Source organism: Solanum stenotomum, unplaced genomic scaffold (assembly GCF_019186545.1).
Source record: "Solanum stenotomum isolate F172 unplaced genomic scaffold, ASM1918654v1 scaffold12435, whole genome shotgun sequence".
Classification (NCBI taxonomy): Eukaryota; Viridiplantae; Streptophyta; class Magnoliopsida; order Solanales; family Solanaceae; genus Solanum; species Solanum stenotomum.
The window spans coordinates 1-14,566 of NW_026022044.1; the positions used below are offsets into that span (position 1 = coordinate 1).

General features: G+C 28.9%; 1 pseudogene; it reads left to right on the forward strand.

Annotated features, from left to right (window-relative positions):
* Window positions 1-771: 771 nt before the first annotated feature.
* LOC125849985 (sesquiterpene synthase 15b-like) overlaps window positions 772-14,566 on the forward strand; it is a 43,427-nt pseudogene continuing 29,632 nt past the window's right edge.

Here is a 14,566-nt window from a genome sequence, read left to right on the forward strand (position 1 = left end):
GCAATCTGGTCTATTTTCGGATACGGGGTGTTACATGAACACTGTTTTCATTGAGGTTTGTTTCAGTCCTTCGATGAGATTACTCAATCATCCATGATATCATTATGGTATATCTACATATTGTCGTGGTATCATTGAGGTATGTTTCAATTCTTCAATATTTTAATTTTAAAACAGTTTTTAAAAAAGTCATAATTTAGATACAATTTTTTTAATAAAAAATTGCAAAAAGAGAAAAAAATAATAAATATGTATTTTTTACTTATTTAGAGTTAAATAGATAAGATTGTGACTTCAATAATTTTCTCTTAATTGTTTCTTATTTATTTCTTATAAAAAGAGCCCCCTAAAGTGGTACATTTACCTAAGAAACCCATAAAAGAGAGAAGAGAAAGTTACATCCCAATATCTTTGGATCATCTAGTTTACAATATATATATATATACACAATGTATAGATAATGTATATTTTATACTAATAGAAATATACATATACATCTGCATACATATTTATACATACCAATATACATAAATATACACAATATACACGCACCATGTATAATCGAGTATATATGTTAGGTATACTTCGACCATATTAGATAAATTAGAAAATAAATATGACCTTATAATGAAAACATGTATTAAAGGAAATACTTGTTCAGTGGTTTTCCCCCCATTTTGAGCTTCCAGTTGAGAAAGGCCAGCCGTTATCAAACCTTAAGCATATTATTACGTCTTTAGTTTCTCTATTAATCCAAACTCAGTTAACAAGAAAATAAAAGAAAAATAGACGGATTTGGTGGTGAGGCGAAGATTATACGTCGGAGTGACAATCATCATCCAACTGTTTAGGGAGACCATTTTCTTGCTTACGCTTATCTCTCAGTAAATTTGAATGCCCAGTGTGTTCATGTTTTAATTTGAGTTTATGTTTTATGTGTTGGCTGAGTAAAATTCTGTTTTTTTACACTTTCAAGTCACTCGAAAATATTTACAAGTAAGCCTTTTGAAAAATATGAGATTTGTAATCTTGAAAATAAGATAAGGTGATCTGGGACAACATATGAAAATAAATATGACCTTATAATGAAAACATGTATTTTCTTGCGACTAACACTGTGACAGTACTGTCTATGCTTTTGTCCATTTGTTTTCAGTTGAAACACTCTTGATCCATATTCTGTTTGCAAATAATTTTTGAAGCACAAAGAAACATATATCTAAACAAAGTTATTTATTTACGCGTATAGGGAGACAATGAATGGGAAGAGAAGGAACATAAGGATCTAAAAGAAGAAGTGAGAAAAATGCTAGTCATGATTTCTCCTTCCAAATCTTTGCAAAAACTTGAACTTATCAACACAATCCAATTGCTTGGAGTGACGTACCATTTTGATCATGAGATTGAGGAATCATTGAGTGAAATCTATTATGGTTATGAAGAATGGATTGGTGAATGTAGTAACCTTCATGCTGTTGCTTTAAGCTTTCGATTACATAGGCAGCAAGGTTACTATGTCTCATCCGGTAAGTAATACGCCATCCAATCCAATTTATGTGACATTAGCTGACTAGATACAACACTTAAAAAACAAAAGAAGCTTTTAACACTTTTGGTCTAAAACAGATGTTTTCAGGAAGTTCACCGATGACCAAGGAAACTATAATAGAGCATTGGTTAACAACATGCAAGGATTATTAAGCTTGTACGAGGCGGCACAATTCAGAATACATGATGAAGAAATTTTGGATGAAGCAGTTAATTTCAGCACCACTCATTTGAAGTTAATGTTGCCTAAATTGAGTAATTCTCTCTCGATACAAGTGAGCAACGCCCTAAAGTATCCAATCAACAAAACTATAGACAGGGTTGCAACTAGAAAATACATATCATTTTACCAAGAAGATAAATCATGTGATCAAGTGTTATTAAATTTTGCAAAATTGGACTTCAATACATTGCAGAAGATGTATAAAAGGGAGCTATGTGATATCACAAGGTAACTAGCAAGATACACAATCAATAATATCACAACACTATTTATTAAAATAAAAATATAGATTTTTTATATTGATTTTCACATTTAACTTTACACTTTAGGTGGTGGAAAGAATTAGACTTGGCAAATGAATTAGCTTTTGCTAGACACAGAGTGGTTGAGTTGTACTTGTGGTCTTTGGGTGTGTACTTTGAGCCCCAATATAAGGTTGCGAGGATTATACTAACCAAAGTGTTATGTTTCGTTTCAATTACCAACGACATCTATGATACCTAATATGGAACATTACATGAACTTACTCTCCTCACAAACGCAATTGAAAGGTAGTATGTTTGTTTATTAAATTAACGAAACAGAGTGAGTAAGCTTACAACTTTTATTTTGGCATGTAATAATTTGTGAAGTGTTGAAGGATGAAAAACATTCTCACATCGATGGTTCTTCTTATATGGACTTTGACAATCCTCCCCTCATGAATTAGGCTCAAAACTAGCGGTATATATGCCATATCTTGCTACTGCTTCTTTGTTAGGTCTGGGCGATGAAGCAACCGACGAGGCATTCGACTGGATTAAGTTTACATAGAGATTTTGGTTCTTGTGTATATGATTATAATTGTCTAATGATTGTTGCTCTTATGGATATGCAGAGAGAAACAAAAAGAGGAGATGTAACAGGTGTTGAATGTTACATGAATGAATATCGCGTCACAAAAGAAGAAGCAAACTAAGAGATTAGGAAAATAATAGAGAATAAATGGAGGAATTTTCATCGAGGATACCTAAAACCTACCAAGAGTTTTGCTCATGTCAGTCTTCAACCTTACAAGAGTGACAAAGTTCTTTTATGTAGATGAAGATGCTTATAATTATACCTTTTCCAAAAATAACTTGAAAGACGTCATCTTTATGGTTCTAGTCAATCCCATTACAAAATGAAAAGGAAAATATGATCAAGAGAATGGAATAAAAGGAATTGCAGTTCTCTAGAATTAATNCACAAGGTAACTAGCAAGATACACAATCAATAATATCACAACACTATTTATTAAAATAAAAATATAGATTTTTTATATTGATTTTCACATTTAACTTTACACTTTAGGTGGTGGAAAGAATTAGACTTGGCAAATGAATTAGCTTTTGCTAGACACAGAGTGGTTGAGTTGTACTTGTGGTCTTTGGGTGTGTACTTTGAGCCCCAATATAAGGTTGCGAGGATTATACTAACCAAAGTGTTATGTTTCGTTTCAATTACCGACGACATCTATGATACCTATGGAACATTACATGAACTTACTCTCCTCACAGACGCAATTGAAAGGTAGTATGTTTGTTTATTAAATTAACGAAACAGAGGGAGTAAGCTTACAACTTTTATTTTGGCATGTAATAATTTGTGAAGTGTTGAAGGATGAAAAACAGTCTCACATCGATGGTTCTTCTTATATGGACTTTGACAATCCTCCCCTCATTAATTAGGCTCAAAACTAGCGGTATATATGCCATCTCTTGCTACTGCTTCTTTGTTAGGTCTGGGCGATGAAGCAACCGACGAGGCATTCGACTGGATTTAGTTTACATAGAGATTTTGGTTCTTGTGTATATGATTATAATTGTCTAATGATTGTTGCTCTTATGGATATGCAGAGAGAAACAAAAAGAGGAGATGTAACAGGTGTTGAATGTTACATGAATGAATATCGCGTCACAGAAGAAGAAGCAAACTTAGAGATTAGGAAAATAATAGAGAATAAATGGAAGAATTTGCATCGAGGATACCTAAAACCTACCAAGAGTTTTGCTCATGTCAGTCTTCAACCTTACAAGAGTGACAAAGTTCTTTTATGTAGATGAAGATGCTTATAATTATACCTTTTCCAAAAATAACTTGAAAGACGTCATCTTTATGGTTCTAGTCAATCCCATTACAAAATGAAAAGGAAAATATGATCAAGAGAATGGAATAAAAGGAATTGCAGTTCTCTAGAATTAATGATTATAGTTTTTTTTATTGGTTATTTGCAATTACAAATAGAGTTACTTGCATCAATATAATGTTGTTTCACAATATATTCATCGAATTCTTACTATAATATTAAGAAAATATTTGATACAACTTTATAACTTAACTTAAAAACCTAGCTAGTCATTGGTAAGGATTCCCCAAGATATTGATATAATGAAATACTTTCTCCCTTTAAAAATAAGTACTGCAATATTTTTAGCTTGAAAATATACCATTTATTTTGAAATGGAGGGAGCAATATCCTATTCCATTAACGCAGGTGAGGTATACAATGCTTTTTTATTTATGTAATTACGTTTAATTTAAAACCTTTAAAGTAATATTTTACTCTTTGAATGATTTACATAAACTGTATATAAAAAGGTGAAAATTGGGGCCAGTGGGAGGGGACAAGGTTAATTGGTTCGGAAAAGGAAGTAAGGAACTTATGAATTATTGGATTGCCTTAAAATATATATATATATATATATATATATATATATATATACTAGATATGAAATGCCCGTGCTATGCACGGGACCCAATGTGTATGATTTTAAAAGAATAATTACGACTTCTTTTCTTTTATAGTTTGATTATCATAAACAAATATTGTTGCTATACAATAAAAAGGGGTTAATCTATAATAATATTGTCAAACTATTTTTATAAATACATAAAAAATTTCAAAGTACAAATGTCATGATAAGTATGTCATTAGAATTTCTCTTATGCTCAATTACGATACTCCCAATAATCTTGTCTGAATCGTACACATGTTCTATTGATAAAGTCTTTCATCATGCTTATATATGCCTAAACAATATACATAATAGGAAATACGTACTTGAAAAGTCTTTGTGAGTATTGTCCCAATTTGTTTGTATCTTACATATGTTAACAGTTGAAATTGAAACATGAACAAATTTGAGCTGAAATTTTGTTTTCATTGCTCTGTATGTCGTCGTTATGATAGCCCTTAAGAGAAGAAAAGGGTGATGTGATTTGTCAGTCTCCTCTGTTTCTTTGACGGTGAATATTTAGAGAAAGAATGATATGAAAACTAATGTGTTAGTAGGTGAAAGAACTTGCTGAAATAATCATGTCACATGCCCTTTTGTGCGTAGTCTTTTACGTACTGTCAACATTCTTTTACCTGGATAGTATTGTTTGCTTAAGACCTTTGTTCCTGTCATTCTTAAGTCATATTCTAATTTTATGTACAAATAATAGTTAAAATATAGTGCTTTTAGTAGTGGCGTTGCGAGCATAGAGAAGTCAAGGAAAGCTTTCATAGAGGACTTCACTAATTTGTTAAGATATATAAGGATTTCAACTGTTCTAGGATTATTATGTTCATTAATTTTGTTTGAATCGTAAGCATGTTAGATCGGTAAAGTCTTTGATCATGCATATATATATATATATATATATATATATATATATATGCCTAAAAAATATACATAATAGGAAGTACGTACTTGTATAGTCTTTGTGAGTATTGTCCAATTTATTTGTATATTACATGTGTTCACAATTGAAATTGAAGTAGGAACAAATTTGAGACAATTTATTTTTGCATTGCTCCGTATGTCATTGTTATGATAGTCCTTAAGAGAATAAAGAAGTGATGTGGTTTGCTAGTCTCCTCTGTTTGCTTTGGCAGTGAATATTTAGAATAAGAATAATCTGAAAACTAATGTGTTTAACAACTTCATTAAACATTATCCACCGTCCACTAAATGTCTCAAAACTCTGCTTTTTATTTATTCTAAATTAAATCATATATGACATTCATACAAAGGACGGTTACATATTTAAATGACTAATTAACTCCTTTAGGTCTTCCTACATTAAAGACATTTGTTCTCACACTGTTTGTTTTTATTTGTTTTAAACTTATAATTTTTTAACTTATAACAATAACATTAATAATATGAACAGTCCTAAACATATTCCTTAATACTATGATATTAAATAGATATATTCCTCGATAGATTTGCACTATTCTGTTAAAGTAACAATAGTGATTTTCTAAAGAAAAGTTAGAAATTATTCATTTCACTTAAAATAAATAATTTAGTAAGAACAAAAAGTAAAAGAGAAAAAAAGGGTGAGAGAAGCTTGCTTGGTGAGAGAGTAGAGAAAACTTAAGTTGGGAGTGAAATGAGGGTTGAGCTAAAGATATATTTATTTGTGTTAAAAAGTAACTTCTAGAGAAATCATATCAACCTCGTGTGTGATTTCTACAAAATTCATAACTTATAATATAATTTATAATAACATGTGAAGGAAAATATGGCCACATGTATATAGTACATAGATATTTTTGAATTTAAATTTTAGAATTGGAAAATAAAGCCATACATATATTTTAAAATTTTAAATCTTAAATTTTGATAATGTAGCCACATATATGATTATTTTACGACTTATAGAATTTTTTGTTAAAATAAATATCAAATATCAAATTTGCCTTGATTATATGAAATATCGATATTGCCCTTAGTCATTCTAATGTTACCTTAATTTCCATGCCAAACTGCACAAAAACATTTCAATTTGAAAGCAATGAAATAAATCCTTTTTTTTTTGGTAAATAAGAATATTATATATATTACTACATTACATTCATACAGGAATGGGAGCCGTAGGCTCAATGCTACATAGAGGTTGCATAGTACACAAAAAAGTCGAGAGTGACGGATACAAAACATTAGAGTTACCTACGTTTTGTATTGAAAATGATAAACTTTTGATATATGATTGGCTATAGATTAATGATTGCGTTGAATACGATCAATTACTGAAAGAAAAGTAAACACATGTATGATCAAGATGTTTTCTTCCATTAATACTTTATAAAAGTATTTTTAATTTAAAACAAACCAGGCTTGAATCGTGTAAACTATTATAATTTTTCAATTTTCATACAATCTTTATATATGAGCAAATCATAGGTCATAAATAAAACATTAAAATATATTAAGTTGTCACATTGATATATCACATATATCTATATTCTTTTTATAAATAAATATTTATAATCTAAACTTTCAAATACGCATGATTATATAAAGATCAATTAATCAAGAATAGTAATAACTAATTATTGATTTATATTTTGATTTTTTTAAAACGGAGTACTATTTAAATAAAAATAGTCATTTTTAGTAAACATGATAAAATAGAGTAAATTTGGAGAAAAAATTGACATCATAAATGGATTAAAAATTTATACTAATATACCATTGAAATGAGACTAATTATTACTCCATATATTTAAGAATAATTATGATTGAAAAATATGAAATCCACATTAAATATCACAATATTGGGATACACTTGGCATTTTTGAAAAAATGTTTGGATGTTTTTGTTTTATATAATTATGACCAATTTTACTCTAATTTGTCGTGGTACTTTTTATGCTCTATTAAATAATGAATTAAAATTTATAATTTAATAAATTACTTTTTATTCTTTCATCTTAAATCAATATACTACTTACTCAATTTCAATTTGTTTCTCTTACATTTTTTTTTTTAGTTTATTCTTAAAACATGTCTTTTTTTTAGTAATTCTTTAATTTTAATTTTTTACGTTACATTTTAATACCACAAGATTAAAGAGTATAATATATTTTTGATTTAAGACTATAAAATTGAAATGTCTTCTTTACTCTTTTTTATTTAATTTATGTCAAGTGAAAATAGAACAAACAAATAAAAACAAAAAGAGTATTTGTTTTTATCACACTAATTTCATTGTATATTTATATTTATTGTATTAGAGAAAAAATAGTTTTATACTCACGTTAGTTATATTATGAATTAAAGGGAAGGAGTAGCAACTCACAGAAAATATATATGATATTAAATGCTAATTTTTGAGAAAAACTCTTATGACAAGGGTGACCGCTGACAACCATTTGAAAACAGATTTGGACCCTGGGCCCACATTTTTAGACGGTGCACAAGATTTTTTTAACTTTTTCAATGGTTGGAAACCACGTGGCCATTTCAGCTTACTGTAACTTGAATGATTTTTTTCAGAAATTTAACATTTTTTCTGCATATTGTACAACTTCTTGAAGCTGGAATTTTTATTAATTTACAGAACTACCCTTGGTCGTCCTCTTCATCACATTTTTAAATGAAATAGAAATATATATATCTATTATGTTATGTTTTTGCATGTTGTGTCTAGTGTATATATTTTTATATATATAATAGCCTTTTATATGAAATTAATTGTTTTTTTTGTAAATATGATGAATATAAATTATTTATGAATTTGAGAAGGAATAACAAAATACAACAATTGAGTAGATTGGATGTTACACTACTTTAAGAAAAAGAAAAAAGGTACTCTATATGATTTTTGAATGTTATTAATTTATTACTCCCTCCATTCCATATTAATTTAATTTTTGAGGCATTTTTTATTTTTTAAGTTAACTTAATTGTTCAATTTTCAAGGCTACTTTTAGAGTGTTCTTCCAATTTTACCCTTCATTAGTTAGTATTAGAATTAGTAATTAATTAATATTTAGTTATTTTAATTATAAATTTGACAATAATTAATAAGGATAAAAATGGAAAACTACGTTCAATTTATGTCTTAATCTACTTTTCTTAAAGGATGTGAAACATCTCAAAAATTAAATTAATATGGAATGGAGGGAAAAGTAAGAAAACTACTGTGATAACTTTGAAGAAAACAATGAGCCCTACATTTATAGAAGTATGTGATTTGTTTTACTCTTCCAATGTGTGGATAGCCATTTGGCCTCAAGAATATGCTAGAATTTAGGTGGTTTTTTTGGAATTTCAGTTCTTCCCATGCACGAAGTACAACTACTATTAAGCTATACATTTTACTTATTTATGGATTTGCCCTTGGTCGTCCTCCTCTTCATGTTTCTATATAATAGAAATATATATATATATATAGAGAGAGAGATATTCGAAACTAGCCCTATTTAAAATGTAGAATTTTTTCATTATAAAAAATTTCTTAATTTTGTTGGTCAAAACTATTATCTAAAAGTCAAAATGCATAAGAAGGTTTATCTATTTTCAAGTCATGCTTATTAATATGATGAGTTAGAAAAATTCTTTTAAATTTATATATATTGACAATCTAAATCTTTTTATAGTGTCTTGTGTAATGCCATATCACTTACAAAATTATTATTTTTAAAAAAGTTAGTAAAGCTGTTTGACTTAGTTATTTGTTATATCTTTTTTTCGTCAATTAGATTTTATTTTACTCTATAAAAAGTTGTTTATGAAAGAAAGATTATACTATATATTTTGATAAGACAGATCAATTTTAATTGGAATTTATTTTATTAATTATATTTTGAATTTAAATTTGGCAACTATTACTATAAAAATAATTACTAGAGCTATTTGACTAAGTTATTCATTATATCTTTTTTCGTCAATTAGATTATATTTTACTCTATCAAAATTATCTATTCCAAAAAAAATTAGAGTATTTATTTTTATAAGACAAATTAATTTTATTAGGAGTTTATTGGAATTTCCTTGATATTTGAGTTTATCGATTCAAAATAAATAGAACTCATATTGCAATAGTTAAATAAAAAATTTTGCCTACCAAAAAATAGTGGTTAATGAATTTTGTGTTTGAGGAAGTTTTTGGGTATGATGAAATTGAAAAGGTGGAAGTAAGAGGTGTTCTTTTCGGGGGTAAGGTGGTGGGGAATGGTGAAAATTGAACAGGGCAGAAAATGAGAGAGAGAAAAATCATACTTTTTTTATACTATTTATTTTTTAATATATAATTTCTGATGTATCATAAAAAATATGTGATGTGTAAAAAAATAACGTCGAATATCACGTATAGTTAGTTGTATTATATGCCCAATGATCAACTGAGATAGGAGTTTAAAATATTGTGTTTTATCGAGTTTAAGTGTTTATTTGACAAAATGATAAGTAGGAAGGTCCAATTGACAAATGAAGCCAAATATAATGATTTTTTAAGTCATACCGCCTCCTAAATATTCACCACTAATATTTTTGCTCTTAATAGTGGGAGTGATAGAATTTCATGTCACCCTAAATAATCATGGTTGGAAAAATAATAATTTCACCGAAATTTAGGTTAACAAGAGTAAAGGAGAAGATCTACCACACACAAATCATCTATTTCCTNTTTGATAAGACAAATTAATTTTATTAGGAGTTTATTGGAATTTCCTTGATATTTGGGTTTATCGATTCAAAATAAATAGAACTCATATTGCAATAGTTAAATGAAAATTTTTGCCTACCAAAAAATAGTGGTTAATGAATTTTGTGTTTGAGGAAGTTTTTGGGTATGATGAAATTGAAAAGGTGGGAGTAGGAGGTGTTCTTTTCGGGGGTAAGGTGGTGGGTAGGGGTGTTCATTATTTGGATAAAAACCGATCCAAACCGAAAAACTAAACCAAACCGATTAAATGAACCGATTTAATTTGGATTTTGGTTTGGTTTGGTTTTAGATTGTTAAGAACCGGTAGTATTTGGTTTGGTTATGGTTTTGTTTGAAAAAAATCAAAGAAATAACCGAACCGAATCAACAAGTTATATACATAAATTTTATTATTATACATACATAATATATTATATTCATAAACAATTTTAGAGATTTTATATATGTTTCATCAAAATTTATTTTTATAATTTACTTATGAAAGAAAAAATGTCCAAGGTGAGAACATTTTTCTTATTGGTTTCATGTATATGAGTGTCTATGAAAATTCTTTGTGGGACTAAAAATGTCGTTGTCTCTTCCTTCTATGCCAAAATAGTGAATTTTGAAGTTTTATTTAGTAAAGTCAATGATCGAAAGTTCTGTAATGCCAGTCATTCTAACTATTTTTTTGTTTGAATGGATTGTTGTCACTTTTTCACGTTTTGAATGAATTGTTTATTTTATTTTTATGTATGGTTAATAACCAAATAACCGAACCAAACTAAACCAAAACCGAAAACAACCAAACCGATAAATGTATATTATATTTGGTTTGGTTTGGTTTTGATAATTTTAAAACCGATTAAGTTGGTTTGGTTTTGGTTTTGATCAATAACCGACCCAAACCAAACCGTGAACACCCCTAGTGGTGGGGAATGATGAAAATTGAAAAGAGCAGATAATGATAGAGAAAAATCATACTTTTTTTTATACTATTTATTTTTTAATATATAATTTCTGATGTATCATAAAAAAATATATGATGTGTAAAAAAATAACGTTGAATATCACGTATAGTTAGTTGTATTATATGCACAATGATCAAGTGAGATAGGAGTTTAAAATATTGTGTTTTATCGAGTTTAAGTGTTTGTTTGACAAAATGATAAGTAGAAAGGTCCAATTGACAAATGGAACCAAATATAATGATTTTTCAAGTCATACCGCCTCCTAAATATTCACTACTAACATTTTTGCTCTTAATAGTGGGAGTGATAGAATTTCATGTCACCCTAAATAATCACGGTTGGAAAAATAATAATTTCACCCAAATTCAGGTTAACAAGAGCAAAGGAGAAGATCTACCACACACAAATCATCTATTTCCTCCCCATACCTGTTGATTAAAAGTAGTTATCGCTTTTGAACAAAAATTCAAAATGTATTCAGATTCTTTAATTTTTATAACTTCAAAATCAGCCTTTAAAGTTTTATCTTCTTCACATTATCAATTCCTTGTAGAAAATTTTACAAAATCTCCCTTTCTTGGAGGTGGTTGCATCAACCACTTTCTCAACCATGCCATCATCCAAACACATCTAAAACTGATGGATGAGCGCGAGGGCCTATTGATCTGAACAGTTCCGAAGTAGCAAGACGAGTGAATGAAGGCAACTTAGGAATCAATCAACTTTAATCCACAACCTTTATTGTCTTTCTACAATAATGGTATGGATTTGGTTTCTTCATTTGTCTTTAATGATGCATTTTGGGACAATTTCCTCAGTAGTGAATTTTGTATATACCATTTGTCTATAATGTCCCTAATATCTTGATAGTCAAAAATGACTTTTGTGCGTAGACATCATTTTTCATAATTATCTCTCCTAAGACCGAGGAATTGAAAGAATAGTAAACTATTATTTGTCATGATTCTAATAATGGAAAATAATAATCTCATCCAAGAATAATATCCACATTAAATAGCAATAATAAGAGAATAATAATATCATCAAATATTTTAACGGAATAAAAATATAATACCCAAGCAAAATACTCCCTCTGTCCAACAATACTTGTTCACTATTGACTTTGCACACTTTTTAAGAAAGTAAAAATAACAGGGAAATTTTACTATATCACCCTTTGAATATAATAAATGTAATGTCTTGAAAAATATAATGAAGAAATGACTATAATTAATGATAAGGGTAAATTAGGAAGTAAATGTAAAATTATTCATTGATTTCTTAAAGTGGACAAGATTTGTTGGACATCTTAAAATAACATAGTGAACAACTATTATTATACAGAGGGAGTAATTAATATCAGTGATTATAACCTGATGGTATCAAGAAACTACCACACTTTCTAAATAAACAACATTCTTTAATTTCACATAACTTATTACTCCCTCGGACCCTTTTTACTTGTCAAATTTTGACTTGACACACCTATCAAGAAAATATTGATTGTTATAGTGAATTTACCATTTTTATCCCTATTAATTGAAAGGATCCCAAAGATCTTACTAACTATATTTTTTAAAGACATTAATTTAATATTAATAAATTGGGGATATAATAGAAAAAAAAAAGTTATTCTTTCTTAATTTGTCAAAATAACAAGTAAAAAAGTGATAAATAAAAAAGAAAAATGGAACAAATATAAAGGAACAAAGAAATACAATATTATTTCCACATTATTTTCTTACCAATTACAGAAAATATAGTTTGTGGATAACTCTCTGTTGCTCTCTCTCTCTCAATTTATAGGAATGAAAAATGTCAAAANTGAGAGGATCCCAAAGATCTTTACTAACTATATTTTTTAAAGACATTAATTTAATATTAATAAATTGGGGATATAATAGGTAAAAAAAAAAGTTATTCTTTCTTAATTTGTCAAAATAACAAGTAAAAAAATTATAAATAAAAAAGAAAAATTGAACAAATATAAAGGAACAAAGAAATACAATATTATTTCCACATTATTTTCTTACCAATTACAGAAAATATAGTTTGTGGATAACTCTCTGTTGCTCTCTCTCAATTTATAGGAATGAAAAATGTCAAAAAAAAAAATCTTGTATTAAATAACCGGTTGCCAATTTTCAACATAACATATTTCTTTTGAAAAAAAAAAATTGCGCACTGTAAACTTATGGAATAATCACCATCGAGAAGATGCAAAAGGATCAGAAAGAAGAAGATACAGAGAGAATTATGGAAGAAAGAGAACTCATTCTCCTTAAGCTGAAAGCATTAAAAAAGTATCTTTACATTGCTATGTCTATATAAAGGAAAGTTACTGTGCTAACTAACTCTAACAACTTTCTAACTTTCTACCTACTTCAAGAATAATTATCTTGAGAACTGCTCTAATCCTAGCTATTATAAGTCTAACCAACACCCCTCCTCAAGATGATGGTTGAAACAAGTTCTTCACTCCAAGCTTGGAAACTACGTATTCATGTGGCAGTCTTCCTAAGCCCTTTGTGAGCAGATCAGCTAGTTGTTCCTTTGTCGATACATGCAGTGTTTGAATCAACCCTTGAACAAGCTTTTCTCTTACAAAATGACAGTCAATGTCAATGTATTTGATTCTTTCATGAAATATTGAATTAGCAGCAATTTGGATTGCATCTTTGCTATCACAGAACAAATGTACATGATGCTTAATGTTAACTCCTAGCTCTTTGTATAACCCTTCCAGCCAGGTTATTTCAGCAATTGTAGATGCCATGGCTCTGAACTCAGCCTATGCAGAGCTCCTTGCTAGTGTCTCCTATTTCTTGGACTTCCAAGATACTAAGGCATTACCAAACTTCACAGTGTACCCTGTAACTGATCTCCTGGACTCAAGACATCCACCCCAGTCAGAATCACAATAAGCTACTAGTTTGCCTGAGCTTAATGAAGGCATTAACAGTCCAAGAGACATGGTTCAGCTTTGACATATCTGACCACCCTTAGAGCTGCCTCCATATGAGATTGTTTAGGATTGTGCATAAACTGACTCAACACCTGCACAACATAAGATATGTCCACTCTTGTCATTGTTAGATATAAGAGTCTTCCAATTTGTCTCTGATATGGACCAGCATCATTTAATAACTGATCACTAGGTTCCATTTTTTCCTCCTTTACATGATTGTCATACTCAAAAGAGGTCAGCTTGACATTGGTTTCTAGAGGTGTGCTAGCAGTTTTAGCACCTCTAAGCCTCATTTCTGATATCAACTCCAGTACATACTTCATTTGACTTATATGGATCCCCTTTTGTGATCTAGAAAACTCCATGCCCAAAAAGAACTTCAACTGGCCCAAGTCTTTCATTTTAAACTTCAAC